We start from the raw sequence: 23,373 nt of genomic DNA, 5'->3' as shown, positions 1-23,373 counted from the left end.
CTAAGCTTCACAAAATGGAAAAGGAACATCTTCAGGTTCTCTGTAAGGCTTCACCCACCTTCCATGTTTGTTAAGCACAAGTCCCTTGTGAGGTAACTGGTACCAAAACTGAGGGATCCTCAACTCCTTTATCAGCATACCTGTTGTCTTGTTCACCAATGCAACATCTCTCATAGCATTCCACCTAAACTTGCACTGCTTACAAAGAAATCCATCTAAAAGATGGAGATGTCTCTCCAAATTGTGGCTCCCTACCAAATCAGACTCATGCTTCAGATATGGTGACATGAACATGTCAAGCTTAAGCTGTGTTCCTACATGGCTGTAAACCCAATTTACTCTAGTATCAAGAATTTTGCTAATTATGATCCCTGGCAATTTTGGGACTATATCTTGCTTAACAACAATGCGTAATATTTTCACCCCATTTTCACCAAGTTTGTCCTCGAATGCCATGTTCTGAACCTAGTAAACTAAGGAAACCTTACAATACATAAGAAAAAAAATAACCTTAGAATAATATCAAATATATTCTTAACATATTTGTTCAATGTTTGCTAGGCATAAAAAAATAAAATAGCCTAATGTATTGTTAAAGAAAATAAAGACATGCATACATTCAGCAAATAACAATCTGTGGCAATTCAATAGTTTTTTATTTATTTATTATTTTTTATGCATAAAATTTTCATTCCAACACAGACAAAGCACCTAAACACACCAGCAAGAAAGCTGGAACTTAGTTATTTACACCAAACGACGAGAAATCAAACCTAAATCAAGCAATTATAAATGGTCTCCTACACAAAAAACCACAAGCTAAAAAAAAAAATACTACCACCCATCAAAGGAAAAAAAGAGCTTCATCACCCTTTTGAACCAAGATATTCAAAGAAATGCTTAACAAGTTCAATAGTTTTAATCGTTAACAAGTTCTTCATTTACTAACTCTGCCTTCACCATTCAAAATTCAAACAACTAGCAATTCTATCACAAGCAAACCAGTGGAGTATACAACTTAACACAAAGACCTTTAGAACAAACTACTGCTTTTCAACAACGTGTGGCACTGCTAGTCTTGAAGCACCGAGAGCATGATAGCTAGCTAGTACTATTATGCTTAGTCATTTTGGGATATTTTCATTTTTGATGCGCCGGCGAGCTGCTTGGAAATGCCTGCAAACCTTAAGTTTCCAATCGTTGGCTGTTAGAATAAAGGCTTCAACTTTTGTAAAGGTTTTGATAGTTTTAGTGGAGATAGTTTGGGTGAGGGGGAGCCGTTGAACCCCCACTCTAGAAGTTCTTCTACGTCGAACTCACCTTTTTCAATAAATTGAGGGCCCCCACCACTCTCACCATAACTGGTTTTGAAGCACCATACTCTACCGCATATGATGAAGAGCATCCCATTAAGCGGTTCTCCCTCCTGGATAATGTAGCTGTCCTCATTGTAGTACAATGGCTTGAGACTTTGGCAGATCAATCGCAGCGAATATTCACCTTTATTTTCAAGGATTTTCACCTAGATTGCAAACAATGGGAAAAGATTATACGAGGGTGTGTGGATATTTAACGTGAAGAACTAAAACAACTTGCACTGACCAAGGCCACTTCAATAATCGACATTTGTTTACTTTCTTCAAAGTAAAGAATGCCAATATGGACTTCAACATGAATGCTAAAATGGGGTTCTTGGATGATGAACAACTGCACCTTAAATATCAATTCAATTCATTTAAAAATATATATCATAGTACTGCCTATCAATTTTTATACTATTTTTTTTCATATTTTCAACTTTTTTATTTTATTTTCTTACATTCTTCCGAAGAGAAATAATTATAGTTTCCAATTGAACTGTTTTTTTTACTTTGTGCAAAAGCTTAAAAATAAATAAATAAATAAAAAAGAGACTCACTTTTTCTAGAATGGGTAAGCAAAGATGGTGCTTAATCTCCTTTGTAATTTCTATGGGAAGATGAAGGCACGGTTTCTCCACATCAAAACTTATCTTTCCTTCCAGTCTGTACCGTATAAAGGACATGATCCGCTCTTTTATATCATCAGGGAACCGGTTTCTCGACATCCAAAACTTTATCTCTAGTTCCTTACGTTTCATATTCTGTATCAAATCGTCATTTGCCACCTCCACGTATGCTTATTACAAAACACATGTTCAGTTTATCAAATTACAGAAAAATGATGAATTTAATCATTTATAATTATATTTTGATACTAAAATATACAGTTTACCTTCTCATAATTAATATTGTAATCTAAAAAAAATAAGTATTAAAATTAGCAATTAATAAATCTGTTTTTGAATTTCAGGAATTTTTGAATCTACAAGACTTCTACACAAAAATTAGACTATGTAGAAAAATTTCAAATCTTATTAAATATTAATTAACCTTTGGAAAATAGAAATAACACAAATTACATGGTCCATAAAAAAAATAAATAAATAATAATAATAATAATAATAATAATAATAATAAAAAGGCTTTTAATGCCTTTTCCCATTAATAGATCGAGAAGGCCGAATAATTTTTTGGTTGTTTGTGCCTTGCACAACTAACCAACGAAGAAACAGTGTCTTCCTTAAAACAATAATTGATCTTGGTGCAATATATTTAATAAAATGGTTAAATACTAAAAACCCCCTAGGGTTTGGACACTTTATTTTTTTTTTCTTTAGGTTTTGATTTGTATTACGGGAGGTACTTGTGGTTTTGATAAAGACCAAATTGGTTCTTCCACCCATTGACCGCTAGTTGACTTAACGGAAGTTCACGTCACTGACACGTGGACCAATTAAAATTCGACACCTGGCATCAGTGGCCACATCCTCAATAATGACGTGGTCACCTAATTAAATTTTTTATTTTAAACAAAATATATATTTTTTCAAAACAAAAAAAAAAAAGTTGGTTTGGGGGTGGCTCGGCCACCCCCTTTGGCCATGGGAGTCGCCTGTCCACCCCAGTACCCACTGGGGGTGGTTTTGTCCCCCATGGTGGCTTGGCCAACCCCAATGGGTATTTCGGGTAGTTCAGCCACCCCCATCCGGCCAGATGCTAGCCACCCCCAAATGGCCAAGGGGTGGCCCAATTTTTTTTCTTCTTTTTTTCCTTTTTTTTTCTTTTAAAAAAAAAAAAATATATATATATATATATATATATATATATATATATAATTTAATTAGGTGGCCACGTCATCACTAATGACGTGGCCACTTATGCCAGGTGTCGAATTTTAATTGGTCCACGTGTTAGTGACATGAACTTCCGTTAAGTCAATTAACGGTCAATGGATGGAATGACCAATTTTGATTTTTATCAAAATCGCAGGTACCTCCTATGATACAAAACAAAACCTAGGGAAAAAAAAATAATAAAGTGTCCAAACCCTATGGGAGTTTTTAGTATTTAACCCTTAATAAAAACTTGAACCAAGTACTGTATGTAGCAAGTTATAGTCTATAGAGAGGGAAAGAGAGAAAAAATACAAAACGTAAAGGGTGATATTTGTGCCAGTGTCCTTCTATGCATACAGAAAGAATTTGATCTAATGTTGATCACACAACTAATTATATGAATATTAAAAATACAAAAGGATAAAAAAAGATGTCGAGCACCAACCTACATGTATTGTAGCAAACCAATGACCGAAATAGAAACTGCAAAACAGTTTTCCCATTTGAAGGTTTAGACCAAGAGATCTGTAAAATTGGAGAACTATAATGTATGAGATAATAATAACATAATTAATTAATCAATGTGTGTGAGCTCCTTAGGGAGCGCCGCACAGGTCCTCTCCTTGGGGGAGGAGGGATGGGCTCGCTTTCTCCCTCCTCCCCCCTCCCCTCCTTCTTTTTTCCCCCCTTCCTTCTCCTCCTCCCCCTTCCCCGTTCTCCACCTCTTTAGGGGTTCTCACCGCGCCTTGCTTTCGGTCCCAGCAGCTGTTGAGCCCCCCTTTGGGGCATCGCCTTTTCCCCATGCTCTGGTATCCTTGTGGGGTTCAGATCCGGTTTGCCTCAAGCTTGATCTTGATTTTGTCGAACTTGGCCGCCACTCCCCCTCCGGTGCTACTCTTGGTTGTTGGTTTTGTTTTTTGTTTCCTCGTTTTGTTTTTGTTTGTCTTAATCTTCCCTGTATTCTGTTTTGGTTTTCCATGTAGTTTTTGTTATTGTTTTATTTGCTTGTAATAAGGCCTTGTTCTCTTATTGATCTGTGGGGTATTTGTTGTTAGTCCAGACCTTTGGTTGTGGATGAGAATTGTATCATGGCTTTCAAGTCGAGGATAATGAGTGTTGGCACGGACATTTTATGTGCCCAGGGCTCAGGAATAAGCGCTACCTATGCATTGGATCGTGTCTGCCAAAAGCAGATCTGTTATTTCATTTGAAGATTAGTTATAGGCTAGTGGAAGTTGAAATCATAGATAAGTCTTAAATTATAGAATGTTATGTATGTGTCTGTGATGTTGTAACCTTGTAACTTCGGCTATGATTTGCATTCTTTGAGCTTTGTGCTCTTGTGATGTAAGAGCTATATGCTCATGATTCTTTTTATTAATGAGATTGGAATGATTTTTCCTTTTAAAAAAACAATTAATGTGTGTGTGCGGGAGACGACAAGAATCCTCTCTATTTCAAATGAAGATCTATTGCTCTAAACTTTTAAAGACATATCAATATTGACTTGAATACTATTAATTAATTAATGATCCTATTCGTGGGTGTGGGTGGGGTGGGGGGGTTACTTGAAATATTCGTGGGAAAGGGGGGGCATTGCTGGCTGTATAAAGTCAACAATACTTAAACCTAGCACTACGCATGCAGAAAATGTTTTATTGTCATGTTCTTTGCTTGGTTCAACAAAAATCCAAGAACACCCGAATGCTTGACATAGGACCATGGGGGGTTGTACTTGAAATATTCGTGGGAAAAGGGGGGCATTGCTGGCTGTATAAAGTCAACAATACTTAAACCTAGCACTACGCATGCAGAACATGTTTTATTGTCATGTTCTTTGCTAGGTTCAACAAAAATGCAAGAACACCTGAATGTTTGACATAGGACCATGTGATGGCTAGTTCTTTCTTCTTCTTTTTTTCGTAATATCAGGATTTTTTTGGGGGGTTTACATAGCGATTTGAGGACTTTTGTATTTTTTAGGGCATTTTGTAAAAACAACAAAAATTATATTATTTCCTTTTTACAGTTTTCTAATACTCTTAAATTTAGTTTCTTTTGCTTTTTGTAAAAAAATTTCAGTAACTTTAGGATTACATTTGTACTGAACCTTATAATGTTAATTATTGAGATCATTCAGTTTAGTAACTAGCTATAGTTTTTTTTTTTTTTTTTTCTACAATGAGCTCTTTATATTTAGCTTTTTTTAAAAAAATCTAACAAAACTCATATGAACACCCATTTAACGAGCTTCCTTCTCTACTTTACATTTAACTTTTTGTAAGACATACTCCGATCCCTACATTCCAATAGCTAAAATGCTAAAGTTATATAATTTTTTTAGCTTATATTTTTACTCTCTTTAATGGATTTTTTCTTGACTGGGTGTTTTTGACGTGTTAGGTGGCCTGACATGTCACTAAACTTTAGTGAAGTGTCATTATTGACTTGTATCAAGCGTCAAAATTGAGATATGTTAGAATCTAATAAAACCCCCAACATTTTGTCCATCAAAATCCTAGGTGGCAAAATGCTATTTGCCATCAACTTGGGCCATGTGCCCATTTTTTGCCTATAAATTAAAAGTCTTAAGTAGCAAGAGGCCATAGGCCCATTAGTAGGTGGGGCCATAGCAACTACGGATAGGGCCTATAGCTTCTTGCCACCTAAGACTTTTATGGGCAAAAAATGATCTTTTTATTGTACTATAGCATTTCTCTCATTTTACATCAACTTGGGTCATGTGCACTTTGCCACCTACGATTTTGATAGGCAAAATATGTGGATTTTATTAGATTCTAACATTTCTCGTTAAACTTTAGGGTGTCAAAAACGGAGATTTTTTGACGTGTCACTGTTTGACACGTCAATAATTATTGACGTGTCAAAAAGTGGCATATCAAAAAAAAATAATAATAATTGGTGTGTCAATATTGCCACGTCAATAATTTATTGATGTGGAACTTTTACCATGTCAGAAAAGTTAATGACGTGGAAAAAGTACAACGTCAAAAAATTATTGACATGGTAATATTGACACATCAAAAAAAATTTTGACGTGCCAATATGTAAAAACGTCACTAATATTTAAAAAATTATTTAAAAATAATAATTCTTTTCTCTAAAAAAAATATTGAAAAATAATAATAATAATAATTGTAATATTATTAAGGGAAACACAAAAAAAAAAAAAAAAAAAAAAAAAAAAAAAAACCGCAAATGAAGATTTTATGAAAATATATTGAAAATAAGAGAAAACATTATATGATCACTTTTTAAAAAAAAAATACTATACACTTATATTGAAAATAAGAGAAAACATTATATGATCACTTTTTTTTAAAAAAATACTATACACTTAAGACTAAGATAATACATATATGTATTAATATTCTAGATTGTTAATACTAAAAAACACTTTAATTTTTTAGTTTATAATACTCCTACAATATTGAAAACGTGATATAGCCATAATAATTTTTCAAAATAAATTAAAAGAGTACAAACCACAAGAAATATGTACATATTTATCATTGTCTATAAAAATTTAATAACTAATGCATAAGAGTGTTAAGAGACAATAGCATTAACTAGTTTTATAAAATTTTAATGGGTTTGAATATATCGCTTAATATATGACGACATTTAAAGCCCTAAAATTTCAATTTAATTGATCGATACAATAAGTTATTTAATTCTAATCAAAATAATCATTATTTTTTTTAAAAAAAAACATATCATACTCATTCATTGATAAAAGTTGCGAGCCTAAAGCTTTTACAAACAGAGCAAAAAGCTCTGAAGTAAATCATAGCCGAAGCTAAAGATACAGTCATCAACAACATACCAAATCAACCAAAATACAGCATCTGCTAACCTATGACTAAATATCAGGTTGAAAACTCAGATCTGTAACAAACAGACACCATCTAATGTATAGGTAACGCTTATTCCTCGGGCTTGAGAGCAAAACCCTCAAACCGATACTTATTCCTTGGCCTTGAGAGCAAAACCCACAAGCCAATACTCATCCTCTTCGACTCAAAAGTCAGGATAAATTTCACATCCACAACCAAAAGGTTTGGACTAGTAATATCGAGCAGCAACCAAGCGCAACAAAGCAGGAGGAGAAAGCCTTATTATAAGCATAAATAAAATCATACAGGGAAATAAAGGGAACAATAAAACTAATGCAGGAAAAGAAATTACAGCAAATAAAACCAAATACAGGGGAACTCAAAGGAAATACAAAATAGGAAAATAAATGCGAAAAACACTAAAAGCGGGTCACAGCAGCCAGAGGAGGCCGATCGCGAGCTGGCCGGAAGCCGCCGCGGAAGGTGGCACAAAAAGCTTGGTGCGGGAGGGGCGCGTGAAAAGACCCGACAGCCAGCGGTGAGCAGTAAAGTGAGCGCGGAGGAGATCGGTGGCACACACAAACAAACAGGGAGGGGGAGAGTTTGAGTGAAAACCCCCAAAAGCAGTACCCACTGAGAGAGAAAACAAGCACAACAGAACAAAAAATACCAAAGACAGAAACAAACCTAAAACAAAAATCCAAAATAATCATTATGTATAGAGAGAAAGAAGAAAAAATCAATTAATATATGTATTAAATTTTGAATCAGGTATATATATATATACCAATTAAATTTTGTTATCTAATATTTTTTTAAGACAAATAATTAATATTATTAATTAATTAATTTTTGACGTGTGAAATAATAGCACGTTAATAATTATTGACGTGTCAAAATGACACGTCAATAAAGTTTTTCTTAACATGGCTGTAATTACCCGGCCCGTCAGTAATTAGTGACGTAGCAAAAAATGTATGATTGTAAACACATCAAAAAATCCTTTTTTTTATTCTTTTTTTTTTTGTAGTGTAAATTAAAGAGAAGTATAAGAAGTTTGATATTTGATTCATTTTTAAAATGGCTCTCTAAATTTCATAAAATGAATTTATATCCTCAAATTTTACTTTTATTTGAAGAACTCACAGTGAATGCTCATCTTATGTATTTAAAGATTCAATAAAAAGACCTTTTTTTTCTCTTTCCAATCACTTTTCACTACTTAAATGTTTCAATTTACAATAACATTGCATGTTTATTCACAAGATCAAATGCTACGCTTACAAATTTTATTTTATTTTAATAACTTCATGATGTGTCAGCATGTAATTGGAGTAATGTCGGTTACTAAAAAAATTTAACATTCTTCAATCATATGCTAACATGTATCAACAAGGTTGTAAAATAATTATAAAAAATTATAGGTCTAACATTTCTCTTATTGATAACAAATGCTGATTAAAACTATTATGAAGCACAAAGAGTCCAATACATATACAAACCTCAAATTTCGGAGGCCCCACCAAAAGCAGTCCATAATCTTTTATAGAATATTCCTGGATGACACAATACCAAATTGAAGCGCTTCAAGGAATATTCCAAAATTAACGAGCGTTGTGTTTGGGGTTCGTACAGGCAAGCATCATTTAAAAATGAGTAATTTTCTAAATTGTGACCACATTTAAAACAACTTAGGGTGCATCCACTGTGAATTTCACAGGCCATGTGCCAGCAGGCTGTCTTTTGATAGAGAAAAAGTACCAAAAGGCACCAAGTATCTAAAAAGATCGACAAGACGCTTAAAGATGAGTAAATTCTACGGATATAAATTTTCATTCGAAAAAAAAAAAAATCTGCATATATGCAGATTTTTGTTTTTTGTTTTTTTTTTTTTTTTTTGAAGAAAATTGATATTTTTGTATTATTTCTCAATGTGCTTTGAACTCAAGTTTAGGCAGAAACTCGACTGTTGTAAAATCTATTTTATTATAGTGGATTAATAGGATGTATCCGGTAATTTTTTTTCTCTACAATAAAAGGTTTTTCACGTAAATTTGTCATATATCGAAGCCCTACATAATTAAGGCCCACTACAAAAAAAAAAAAAAAAAAATACAATTTTTTCTTTACTAGAATTTTCTGATGTGTCATAACAATTTTCTTTTTTTTTACTAGAATTTTAAGACGTGTCATGGTATCTGACAAGTCAGAAAATTTTTCTGACGTGTGTTGAATGTTAGATATATAGGAGTTAGTTAAATTTTTTTTTTTCTAACATGTTACTGTTTAGCACGTGAAAATTTTCTAACGTCTTAAAATGTAACACGTCAGAAATTTACTAACGTGTCAAAATTGACATGTCAGTAAATTTTTTTTAAAAAAAAAAAAATTCTTTTTTTAAATTTTTTCTGGAATTTTGTTTTTCAATTAAATAATTTATTAATTAAAATTGATTTTCAATTAAAATTTTTTTATTTTGGAATTTCTCTGCACCACTCCCTCTCTTCTTTTCTCAATTTTCTCCCTTTCTCTTTCTTCTTATCTCCAGCTCTCCCTTTTCTCCATTTTCTCTTTTTCTCTCTCTTCTTTTCTCTATTTTCAAAAACCCAAACCCAAACCCAAACCAAGAAAATCTTCAAAAAATCAAAAGCCCAAATCAAAAAATCAATCTAAAAAATCAAAAACCTAAACGTCAAACCCAACAAATCTTCAAAAACCCAAATCTTATCTTCTCTTCTTCTTCTTCTCTTCTCCTTTTTATTTTTTTCTTCTACTTCTCTTCTTCATTTCTTTTTCTTATTCTTCTTCTACTTTCTTCAACCTGCTGCTTCTCAATTTTTTCTCTACACTTTTTCCTTTTCTTCTTCCTCTAGAGGGAGCTGCCGTGCAGAGAAGGGAGATTGAGAGAGGAGAGAGAGAGTGTGGGGAAATAAATGAAGAGGAAAAAAGTTGAGAGAAAATAAGAAGAGGGAAAAAGTTTAAAATTCCGCCAATTTTTTTAGTGACATGTCAATATTTAACTTGTCAGAAATTTCTGACGTGTGAAAATAGCACGTCAGAAAATTCTGATGTGCCATTTTCGCACGTTAAAATTTTTTGATGTGCTATTTTCGCCCGTCTAAGCACATCAGAATTTTTTGACATGCTATTTTAACATGTCAAAAAATTTTGACATGATAATTTTTGATATGTCAGAAAAATATTTTCTAACGTGACATTTTTTGTCACGTCATGATTTTTGCCACGTCAGAAAATAGAAGTTTATTTTTTGTAGTGAGGCCATCATGCTCCTCCTGACCCCCTCAACGGCAAAATCATCCCCCCGTCTCTCTATCACTATTATCTGCTATGTTCTCCCATTTGAGGACTACACGATCTAAAAGCTTTTTCTCTTTTAGCCCCACCCCCTCCTCATTTTCCCAAAGGTTTCTATTTCTGCAAAACACGTCTTTCTCGTTTTATGATGGTTGACCCACCCTTTTTTTTTCTTTTTCTTTTTTTTTTTTTCCTTTTTTTTTTTTTTTTTTCTAATTAAATAAGGAAAAAGGGTTACTTCCCCCCCTAATTCAAAATGAAGAAAGAATGGAAAATCCTAAAATCAAAAAAATGGTGGGCTCCCCAACAACACGCCTAAAATGAAATAAAACAGTGCAGAAATATATACAAAAGGTAGGAAATGGATCAAACAAGTGATCCGATCCTCTCAAATGGCCGCACAAAGCGGTTATAAAACCAAAAGAGACACATATTAAGGCGAACATATCTAAATCCTGACACATATTAAGGCGAACACATATCAAACTTATTTTTTTGATAGGGGCAAGCCTAGTTTTTAAGCCTTAACACACACACACACGTGCACACGCACACACACGAACGCACAGGCGCACGCGTGCGCACACACACACTTTTCGATAAAAATCATTCTCTTAAACATCTTTCAACTGACTGCACGAACGGTTATAAAAACAAAAGAGACAGAGAAACAGTAGCATCCACTGCTAAAAGAGGCTAGAGTGGTAAATATACTGTCTAAGTCCGAATTAGGAACCGAAGAAGATAGGGACCAACACCAAGAACGGATCTCAAGTCTCCTCTACTAGATCTAACCAAAAAAGTACAGGGAGACAAGAACCCTAAACAAAATACAACAGAAATACCAAAAAAAAATAAAAAAAATTACATAAACACTACAAGACAACCTGCAAGCAGCAGCAGCGACTAGGGGACAAGAGACAGGGCCCACTCGCTGGTCTTTGTTTGTTAATGTAAACTGAAACATGGCTCAAGCTCAAGCTTGATTCATTTTATTTGAGTTGATCAATTTGAACTCGGTTAATTTCACTTAAGTGGAACTCAAACAATTAGAACTTGACTCAAGCTCGAGTTCAGAGACGGAACCAAGATTTCTTATCTAGAGAGGCCAAAGTATGAATAAGAGCTCAAACTTATTTTTGATAGGGGCAAGCCTAGTTTTTAAGCCTTAACACACACGCGTGCACACACACACATTTCTGGATAAAAATTATTCTCTTAACCATCTTTCAACCATCTTCGTATTGTGAATTGGTGAATCTATCATTAAATTTGTGTGGGACTCACATATGATTCCATAAATTCAATGAACATTCCAATGAATTTATGGAATCATATGCGAGTCCCACACAAATTCAAATTCACATGATTCCCATAAATTCAATAGTATGTCCATTGAATTTGCAAAAACAAATGGTTGAAAGAATGATATATATATATATATAACTTAATAAAAAAATTAAAAGAAAATTTGAAAACCAAACGTAGCCATGGTCTATACATGGTTCTATCCCTACTCAAAGTCATATTTAATTTTGTCAAGTCGAGTTTGATCGTATACTAATTGAGTAATTGACTTGGTTCGATTACAATCCAATTTTTTGTAAAATTTGATTGGGAAAATCTTTAACATGATTCAAGTAAAATTCTAAAAGCTCATTTGTTTAGAGTATCACTTCTTGCGCCCACAAACATGCAAAATTTGAGTATGAGTTCTATTGTGTTGACCAAATCTCAATAGTTCTTGGAAGGGACTTACTTAGAAAGGATTTCTAAAGAGCTAGGGTTCAGTTCCTATATACTCTCGCTCGGATGTCACAATCTCATTTTTGCTTTTAGGTTTTTATTATCATAACATATTGACTCTTGTAGGTTTTTAACGGGTTTCATATAATAGCATCAGTTACGATTATACATGCATGTATAAAAAAGAATGAGCGAAATGCATGCATGCTTGCTATTAGTAAAGTGTAAAGTTCTATAAAATTACAAAAAAAAAAAAAAAAAAAAAAAACTACTTACATATTAAAGCAAGACTGAAATAAGCATTAAAAAAACTTAACAAGGGATAATCAAACTTACATGGCTGGCAAGGATTATATGTACAAAAATATGGAATGCACGTGTAATCCATATTCTTCTACAAAGTTCTCTGGAAGTTTTGATAAGTTGCTCCCATGATTGGTGGATTCGAAGATATCTTGGCACATATTGCAAGATAACAATGGCGTTTAGGAGCTTCCTTATGTCCAAAAATTTCGAGCTTCTCATTTTTTAAATAATAATTGGAACTAAAATCTGGACAAATTACAAGGAGCATGGGTAAGATCTGTAAAATAAATCTACGTAACATTCTATACATTTCAAGACCGTAACTACCATGATTTCAAAATAAACAGATAAAAGAACATATATACCACAATGCATAGCAATATAACATTCTTAAATCTTGGTTTGAAAGCCTAAACACCAAAAATCAGCTTCTCTCCCTTGAACCTCATAAGTTACACATATCCGACAGAGGTTATGTATATTTATAAGAGAAAGGGAGGACTAGGTTTCCTTATTCATCTATAACTCCATTTCCCATAAAAGTAAGAGTTCATTAAATACAAAACCATTTCTCTTAATTAACCAACAATTTAAAGAATTAGAATTAAATAACCTTTAATATCAAGAGTCTAACAGTTTTCATATGGGTCATTAAATTCTTACAATCTTTTACATGACCCATATGACAAATATTATTTTAGACTCAATAAGGTCAACATTAAGCGAAATAAAAATAAAAAATAATAAAAATAAAATAAAAAATCTAATCCATCCTTACTTTAAGTTGGTCATTATAAATACCATAATCAAACAACCTATTAGTATGAGTCATGGTGCCTGGTTGTATATCAAAAAGGCGGCATAGTCTTTCATGTGCCAAACACTAGCAACCTATTTAATCGCGGTTCATAAATAAGAAGTGGCTAAAAAATGGTCCAAACAAATGTCTTTTATCAAAGAGTACTATTTTTGTTATCATTCATTCAAATCTTATATGTATGTACAAAATGGAAAACAAGAAAAATCAAAGACATATTTAATGATATCTCAAAAGTGTCTAATAACGTATACAAGCATACACAATCCATAAACATTTTGAGCATTATAGGTTACAATCAGGACCCACTTTGTTAACATTTTCTTTAAATGACTTTGGTAGTAAGTCGTTTGTTAATGGATCTGCAATCATGAGTTTTGTATTAATATGTTCTATATATAGATACTCATTGTTTCTAAACTTCCCCCTTAACGGAAAAATATTTAAACTCCACGTGCTTAGCGCCATTAGAATATATGTCATTCTTTGAGAAAAATAAAGCTGTAAAATTATCACAATAAATTCTCAACCACTTGGCAATAGTGTTGATGATTCAAAGTCCTGAAATAAAGTTCTGCAAGTGTAAACTGTGAACTGTGGCCTCAAAGCATCCAAGAAATTTAGCATCCATTTTGGATGCAGCAATGATGGTTTATTTTGCATTTTTCCATGAGATTGCTACTTCAGCTAACAAAAAATAGATAACCAAAATTTGATTTTCTACTATCAACACATCCGACAAAGTTTGAATCGAAGTAGTCAATCACCTCTAAATGATCATACCTCTTTAAAGTGAGTATATGATATTTTTTTTCCTTGCAAGTACCCTATTACTTTCTTTGCAGCTTTGCAATGATCCATTCTAGGATTGCTTTGGTATCCACCCAAAATACCAACTATAAAAATGATGTTTGGCCTAGTGCAAGTATGTGAATACATCAAGCTTTCTACGGCAAATGCATAAGGTATTCTTTCAATTTGTTAACGTTCCCATTCATTTCATGGGAATTGCATGAGACGAAACTAATCCCCTTATTGAATTATAGCAAAATTAGCTTAACAGTTTTCAATCCCAAATCTCTGTAAAACTCTTTCAATGTATCATTTTTAAGACAATCCTAACAAACCACATGATCAATTTTAGAATATTTATATTCCTATCATATAGGTTGCCTCACCCATTTCTTTCATTTCAAAGTTCTTAGAGAGAAAGTCCTTGGTTTCGTAACAAACTAAGATCACTACTAACACGCAATATGTCATCAACATATATTATAAAGACATAAACTTCCTCCCACTAACCTTTAGGTATATACACTGATTAATAGTGTTTTCCTTAAAACCTTAATAATAATGATGCCATTTTCTGCAAGCTTCTTTGATTCCATATATTGACTAATTTAATTTACAAACCATGTGTTTTTTTCCCTTTATTGAGAAGCCTTCATGCTGGTCCACATAGACTTCCTCCTCTAAACACTCATTCAAAAAAAGGGTTTTCAAATCCATTTGGTGCAACTCTAAATCATAAGGAGCTACCAAAATGGCGTAGCTGAAGACTAAAGTAACTAACCAAATAACAATATCTTTGATTCTGCAATGAGAAGTGTCTTCGTCTTCTATTTAAAATATAAAAACAAGCACACAAGCTAAAAAAAAAGATAAAACTTCGCAGAGTATTTGAGAGAAAATTTTCTAATTTGATAATAAATCAATTGATTGAGTTTTACATAATAAGCTAGCATGTTTATAAAAGAGAAATATTTGTCAAGAAAGTAAACATAATCCTAGTAGTAATAGTAAACCTAATCCTAGTGACAATAGTAAACCTAATCCTAATAAGGAAAGGAAAATAATTAAAACAAATCTAACCCTATTAAGGAAAGGAAATAAAGTCCTAATAAAAATAAATAAATAAATCATAATATAAAATTGACAATCAGCGGGAATTGTAACAATGTTTCTTTTTGTACTTTAATTTTCTGAGAACGGGTAAAATTTTGATCAAGTGGCTTTACTCCAATATTATTTTTGATATTTTTCTTATTTCATTTTTACCGAAAATATAAGTAAATATCGTCCTACATCACAAACCAATAATGATACTAAGTGAGTCATTCTTGGATATGGAGAGGTCTTCTTATTATCAATGCATCATTTATAACTAAAACCTTCAACCACTAGCATAGCTTTATATCATTTGATTTTTCCATGAGAGTCAAACTTGTTTGAAGAACCATTTATGCCCAACTACCTTATATCCTTCAGGAAATTCAACGAGATCCTAGACTTTATTTTGGTCTATTGTTTCAAGTTATCATTCATGGCATCAATCTATTTAACAGAATCATTGCTTGTGATGGCTTGTGAAAAAAAAAAAAAAAAAAATCAGGTCCTTACTTGTCCTTATGTCACAATCAGATTTTTGTAAATAAATTACATAATCATTTTAAATTACAGGTCTTCATTTTCTATAAGACCTCCTTAATGTTATTTCTTGTGATTCTTCCATAAATGGTTAATGGTGATAATCTCATCATTGAGTGATTGATCATTAATCTGTTGTTCAACATTACCAAACAATTCTACAACTGTAGGAACAAAACCTTCTTTAGAAGTTATGGGTTGTGGGACTTATACCCTAACTTCTTGAATAACCTAATTTCGTGGTTTATACTGATTTCACCATTTTGAACGAATCTAGCATTATAAATTTCAACAATTTCCGTACGATGTGTAAGACAATAAAACTTATACCCTTCGGATTTTTCTGTATAACCAATAAAATAATCACTAATGGTTTTGAAATCCAATTTTCTTTCATGTGGATTATAAATTATAACCTCCATTGAAGAACCCCAAACATGTAGGTATCTGAAACATGGTTTTCTTTCAGTACAGAATTCAGAATGAGTCTTTGGAACTACTTTAGTATGAACTTTGTTAAATAAATATACAGTGGTATTAAGAGCTTTCATCCACAATGAAATGGGTAGAGAGGAATTGTTTAGCATACTCCAAACCATATCAATTAGAGTATGATTATGCCTTTCAGCTACTCCATTCTATTGAGGCATGCATGGCATAGTGTGTTGTGCACAAATGCCATCCTTTCAAGGAGTTTAGCAAATGGGCCAGGGTATTGAGACCCAATCCATCATATTTTTCATAATACTCAACACCTCTATTTCATCTAACAACTATCCCTTTTTTTATCTAATTGTCTTTCAACCTCAATGATGTATACCTCCAAGGCATCCACAACCTCAAATTTTTCATGCAATAAATAGATATTAACAGTAATGTGAAAAGTCATCAATAAAGGTGACAAAATACTTTCTCTACCAAAAGATGGTGAGTCAAAAGGTCCACAAATATCTATATGGACAATTTCAAGAAGTCCTCCACTTCTTGTAGCACATTTCTTTCTGTTTTTGGGTTGTTTCCTTTAATACAATCCACACACACACCAAAATCAGTAAAATCTATACTCAAAAGAATCTCATCTTCTACTAATCTCTCTAATCTTTCTATAGATATATGACTGAAATTTTCATTTGGGTTTAAAGTATAGATTGCAAGGAAGCCAAACATTGAATTAGAAATATGATCAGTAGAATCTAAGTCAATCCACAAAGTATTAGAAGGAACCATAGTAAGATTTGATTAGAAACATATGCAAGCTAAAATTTCTATAAAAATGGGATTACGTTTGTTGCAATCTTTCTGAACATACACAAAATTTTTGCAGAAATGGCACTTGACACTATTTTGTCCCTTGTCATGAACCTCAATTGCTTGAGGATGTCCATTAACTTTGGATGGCTCTATCTTTTGCTCTTTTTAGGCTTCTTCCACTTCTTTTTGGCTCATTGACTATGCAAATTTTGTTCAAAAGTGCAGTACTGTGGGGGTACAGAAGAATGAACAAAGTAGCATAAGTAGTATTCAAAAGTGGGAACATTAGCAAGGAGTGGAGGCTATAATTTAATAAATATTGATGGAGCTGCAATGTCTGAACAAAAAAAAAAAAAAAAAAAAATGTTGGGGGGAAAGCACAAAGCGTGGACATTGAAATCAAACAAACTTATACTTGAACAATCAGAAGACAACTCCTCTCGAAAGTTAACTGTTTCCCTTCCCAATTTGGGAGGAGGGAAGAAGCTTTTCCTCCTTTTTTTTCCATGAAAATTCTTCTTTATGTTTCTGTTTGTCTATAGTTTTATCTAGATCCTTCCTCCTTTTTGAAGCCTTATCCATCACCTTCAACAAGCTATCCTTGACCCAAAATTGTAGCCTCAGCCTCAGCTCCTTCTATAGTGACTCAAATAATTATTAGGGTAACGATGGCTTGGTTAGAGGATTAATTGGATTTTTGGGTCACTAGGGTTAGCTGAAGGGGAATTTTGAAAATTTCTGGTTACTAACCGAATGTTTGGCAGTGGGGACCACCCAAGTGTTCGCCTGTAATAGTATACGAATGTTCGTGTAGGGACCAGCCTAAGTGTTCGTTGACTTTTTGTTGACTGTTGAATAATGTCCGAGCAAGCACCTGCAACCCTAAAACCATTGGGTAAACAATACGCGAACATTCAGCACAACAGTACCAAACGCTCGTTGCACTGCAGGACTGCTGTAGTGACCCAAATAATTAACTAAGCTTAGATAGTTTAATTAGAGTCTTAATTTGGGCTTTGCGTCACTAGGAACAACTGGGAGGGCATTTTGAGAATTTTCGAATTTTTTATCGAATGTATGAGGGACCACGCAGACGTACGCCTACAAATAGTACGCAGACGTACTCCCTTATAATACTGCATGTACTCTACATTTCAGGACAATTCCAACAATGCTCACAGGCTTTTCAACTTTATAAATACCCCTCCCCACTCGACTCTTAAGCCTCATTCTGCCTATGTTGCCCTCTAAAACTCCTGCTTGAGTTATTTTATGAGTTGTAAGAGTTCTTTGAGGAGAATGAGAGATTTCTTGGAGGTTTTGCTTTAAGGAGGTAATCTTCTAAGCTTAGATTGTCCGTTACTTAGTTGTTATGTTATTTAAGTGCTTTTTATAATTAGCTTAGTTGATAGTTTTGAGCTTATAGTTCTGTTGTTGCCCTTAATCTGTTAGTGTTTAATTCTTGTGGGGTATATTTCATGTTGTGTGGAGAAGTTATTTTGGGCTAGGAATATGTTAGGAATCCTTTGGGTAGCCTTAGAACCAGTTTGGGAGGATAGGTGGATGTTTGGAACAAATGAGGCTCCACCTGAACCTTCTGGCCGGACGTATGGGCATGAACCCCTGCTTGAGTGTTGTTGTAAGATTTTGAGAGATTTTTGGGTGTTCTTGAAGGAGGAGGAACTTCTTGAGGATTCTTGTCGTGTGGAGATAACCATCTCTCTAGCTGTTTTTCTTATGTTGTTATGCTAGTTTTATGTTTTACAGTAGCCTAGTTGTTAGAAATCAAGAACTCTAGGTTTTAATCATGTTTTTAGCATTTCTTTTCCATTAGAAGTATTTTATTCTGCTTGGTGATGATATTTTAGGTTGGTTATGCTCTATAGATGGAAGGTCGTTGGATTCAGGATAGACCTTTTGTGAGAACGTTCGACCCTTATTGACCGAGCGTTCAACCCCGAGCCCGAGTGTTCACTAGTTTGGCAGAGCGTTCAGATATAGACCTTGTTTTGGTGTATTTTTAGGTCTAGGACTCATTCTAGCCTAAGTTACGAATAATGCTAGGCTTTTCACAAATTTAGAGAGATTGAAACCATCAAAGGGACTTTTGGAAGAGCTATACGATCCGGGTGAGTACAAACTCACATGACACTAGCCGTTGTTTTTCCCGCATTGCATAATTATTTTGTGTACCAAACATGCATTTTTATAATTCTCATTAAACACATTTTTTTCTATGCTATGAACTCTACATTATTGTGAAAATGTATTACTTAACAAGATAAAGAACATGACGAGTTTGTAAGAGCATGCATGTAAAAGATGGATAAGATTAATTGCATCGTATGACATTATACATTGATACATACAGGATAACAGTTATGGACTTACTATATATGTTAACTCTATGGTCAAATGTGTGTGTCGATATGATATATGAGCCTTAGATTCAATGGGTATTTCGTGACCCGCAGCCTTAATTGGCGGGTCACTATAAGACGTACATCATTAGTAGCGTAAGCCACCCATGGTCAGACTCAATCGGGCTACTAGTGTTATGGATGATAGCGTACAATGGTATGGACACAACATTGTATTAGAGGTTCATTGGGACAGCGCCAACCTGCTGAGAATATGTAATATCTTGGATAAACCATACAGTTGAACTATCATTGAATCACATATTATAGCTTGTAATATATCTATACTGTATTCATGAACAACTGTCATGCCAAAATATTGCATAATTTATCAACCGGAGTTCATCATTAAATGGTATAAATACCTTGTGCATTTTAACTCACTAAGTCTTTAGGCTTACACTTGTTTTTCTTCCCCTCCATTATGTATAAATTGCACGGTTTATTTAGCTTAGTTGAAGATGAATTTGGAGAACCAACTTGTGGTGGCAAAAGACTTGATTCGAGTCATGTTTGAGGATCTAGACTCTGTGTGGCTCAAATCTATGTGGGATGATGCAGGATCTATCCGATTGAAAATGATCGAGATCGTAATTATGTTAGCTTTACTTAAAAAAATTAAAGCTAAAATAATTATTTATGGTCTATATTATTTTATGGCGTAGTCTTAGTATTTCTGATGTTGAACTGGGTAATCTGGTATGTATATATATTTTCGCTTTTATTTTTACTTTAGGTTTAGGTTATATATATATTTTCGCTTTTATTTTTACTTTAGGTTTAGGGTTATGAGGTTTCTCACGACACTTCTCATCTTCACACTTCAACTTCACTTCCGCCTCCCTCTCTCTCGCTCTTGTCTTCACGCTTCACTTCCGAGTTCTGCCTTTGTGTGTTTTTTATTTTTGTTTGTTGGATATTAGATGCGACGGAAAGGAATGATTTTTGTTGGATCTAAGATGCGAAGGGATGGTTTTTGTTTGTCGGTGTTCCTCAGATTGCAGGCTTTTTGGATTGTTCATTTGATCTGATTAGTATATGCTGTGGATTTTCTATTCTGCTTTTCTGTCGATATGGATTTGTGGGTTTTGTGTGTTTTGATTTTTGTTGTTGGATCTCTGATGCGAAGAAATGATTTTTATTGGATCTGAGATGCGAAGGAATGATTTTTGTTTGTCGGTGTTCCTCGGATTGCAGGCTTTTTGGATTTTTCATTTGTTCTGATTGAGTGATTGGTCTATTATGCTGTAGATTTCCTATTCTGCTTTTGTGTCGATATGGATTTGTGAGTTTTGTGTGTGTGTGTGTGTGTTTTTTTTTTTGGATCTGAGATGCAAATGAATGATTTTTGTTGGATCTGATTTGCGAAGGAATGATTTTTGTTTGACCGGTTCCTCGGATTGCAGGCTTTTTGGATTGTTCCTTTGTTCTGAATTCTGATTGGTATATGCTGTAGATTTCCTACTGTTTGAATGGTCCACAACAATACAACAATTTATTTGCTTCTTCTGCTCAAGAATAAGGTGTTTCGAATATGTTTGATTTTTTCCCTTTCCAGAGTTTTCCAGTGTTATGGAGAGAGATGCGAATGAAATTATTGGGAAAAAAAAAGCTAAATAGTTTTTTACAAAACGGGCCAAAATGGTTAAATTAAAATCAAATTTTAGGCCCAATATTTAAAATAAGCGCAAAATATAATTATTTTAAAAAATTGGTTATTTGGTCCGGATAATTTGGTACTAATCGGAATCGGCCGGTTATTGTATAATTGGGGTATTCGGCTCCGGTTTTGGTTCTGGTTTTCAAAAATGAAAAATCGAGTATCTCGTTTTGGTTCCCAATTTTAGCCAACAATTCTACACTCCTAATATTTCTGATGTTGAGGTTCATGAAGAGGAGACATTTATCTTCTTTGTGCGGCTTAGAAAGAGGGAAAAACACAAAAAAAAAAAACAAAAAAAAAAACAAAACAAAAGGCCTTGCTCCTTAATTATGTCTCGCATGTTTTGTTTTGCCTTTTCTTGAAAATCTCGACAAATCTCCCAACTAAATAAATAAATAGAAGAGAGAGTTGTTGATGCCTTGGTGGGACACTTGTTAAAGAAAGTATGTTAGGAGTAAAGCCCGAATCAGTTTGGGGAGGATTTCAAGAAATTTTTTGGATTCAAATATTTTTGGGTACAAATATTTTCTCGAAGCTGCTATAAGTTTTAATCATTTCTACGACTTTGAAGACAAAGGTCATTTTAAGGGAAAAAGAGTGTTACGAGTTCATAACCAGATGAATATATATTATAAATATTTATATATTAGAATTATTATTAAATAAGATAATGATGTATTATTATTATTTTTACCAGGAAAATAAAAAGACTTGCTGATAAAGCAATATCTTTAGTAGAAAATATGAGATTTGCGTTCTATTAGAATTATATTTTCTATTTAAGTGTATTTGTATTCCAACTATGTACGTAATAGTCTATATGAACATAAGAGTGATCAATAAAATTTATGAGAAGTTTAATATTCAACTCTAGTAACTTATAGCTTGTTAAAGCAACAATTAAGCATGTCGTAGATATTGTTTGGGTAGAAGTGATTCGTTATTGTATCTATGATGTTGTATTTAAAGAGAAACAAGCTCTATATATCTTCTTGATTTTGAATGAAGTACTACACAATTATTTTAAAAGAAAAAAAATATATATATATATATATATGTTGAGATGAAACGAAGGAGACTATAAGGTTTGAAGGAAAGATGCTAAATGATAGAATCCTCATTGCAGTTAAACATGAAAAAAATAATAATCATAACAGTTTAGAAGCAAAAAAGTCTCATTTACCTGTGGTATCGGAAGAATAGTGAGGATGTCAACTACGAAGTACGACCTCAAATACCTCTTTGCTGTTAGTCGAGCATTTGTATCCATCACAGTTCCTTCAGACAAATAGCTAGCATTCTCATCTATATAAGGACGAAAAAATTCCAAAATGATATTCACAAAATAGATCAAATTGAAGAACGATCGCAAATAAATAGCAGTGATCTTTAATCTCCTGTCTAATGCTAGACACTTGTCATTTTCGTTGATCACAGGAAGGTAAAAGAACAAAGGGTCCACTATTGATATTGTGATCACAAATGTCACTAAAAACATCTCATGCCACATCAAAATGAGCCTCCCTGATTGGTCATGAATTTTCTTGTGTCTGCCTCTTGAATCAACTCCATAATCTAATTGATTCTCAATATCTAAATTCCTGATCGAGCAGAATATAAGAAGCAAAAAATCAAGTTAATATTTTTATATCATTTTCTTTCTTCAACTCATGTAATAGTGGGGCCATATAAAATAAATATTGTCATAGATCCTATAATCTTAGGTGTTTACAATATATGCCTACAAAAAATTACTTGAAAAACTGAAGATGGGTTCCAACCCCAACACAACCAATCATAATAACATTAATTAACACAATAAACTTATGAAATATAAACCACATTAACATTGCAAACACAAAATTTCTCACGGATTTTGGTTACGAAGTGAAACTTTTGAACAAATGAAAAGTGAAACCATACTGGGGCGATCATTATAATTTAGAAGATTATATGCAAAATAAAGGCAAAATAAACTTACAACACATTTTAAAATACTTTCCGTCCGTATGAATCATTTACGTACGTGTTGAAAGCATTAAGGAGAGAAGATACGTGGGTCAAGTAAGAAACAAATTTGATCTCATTTATTCCCGAATTTAGAGTTATTTTGTGCAGGTCTCAATATTTTCTCAAGCTAGATTCCTCTTGTTATTTTTTTCTTTATGCTTTTTTTCATTATAAATTACACATAAGGGAACAAATATTTTAACATGTTTTAAAATTTATGGATTAAAATAAAATAAACTGTTTATGATAGTAGTACTTTTTTTTTTTTTTTTTTTTTTTTTTTTTTGTAATTTCTACATTTATGCAATGCTTTGTGTAACTTTGTGTCACTATGTTTAGAAATGTACATGTGTATAACTTTATTT

General features: G+C 33.1%; 1 pseudogene; it reads right to left on the bottom strand.

The window, feature by feature from the left end:
- Positions 1-22,797, bottom strand: LOC148588130 (cyclic nucleotide-gated ion channel 1-like; annotated as a pseudogene).
- Between the last annotated feature and the right edge of the window lie 576 nt (positions 22,798-23,373).

The sequence above is a fragment of the Corylus avellana genome, chromosome 1, assembly GCF_965113065.1.
Source record: "Corylus avellana chromosome 1, dhCorAvel1.hap1.2, whole genome shotgun sequence".
Classification (NCBI taxonomy): domain Eukaryota; kingdom Viridiplantae; phylum Streptophyta; class Magnoliopsida; order Fagales; family Betulaceae; genus Corylus; species Corylus avellana.
The sequence above is the reverse complement of the archived record's forward strand: the minus strand, read 5'-3'. Positions and strand labels throughout refer to the sequence as shown.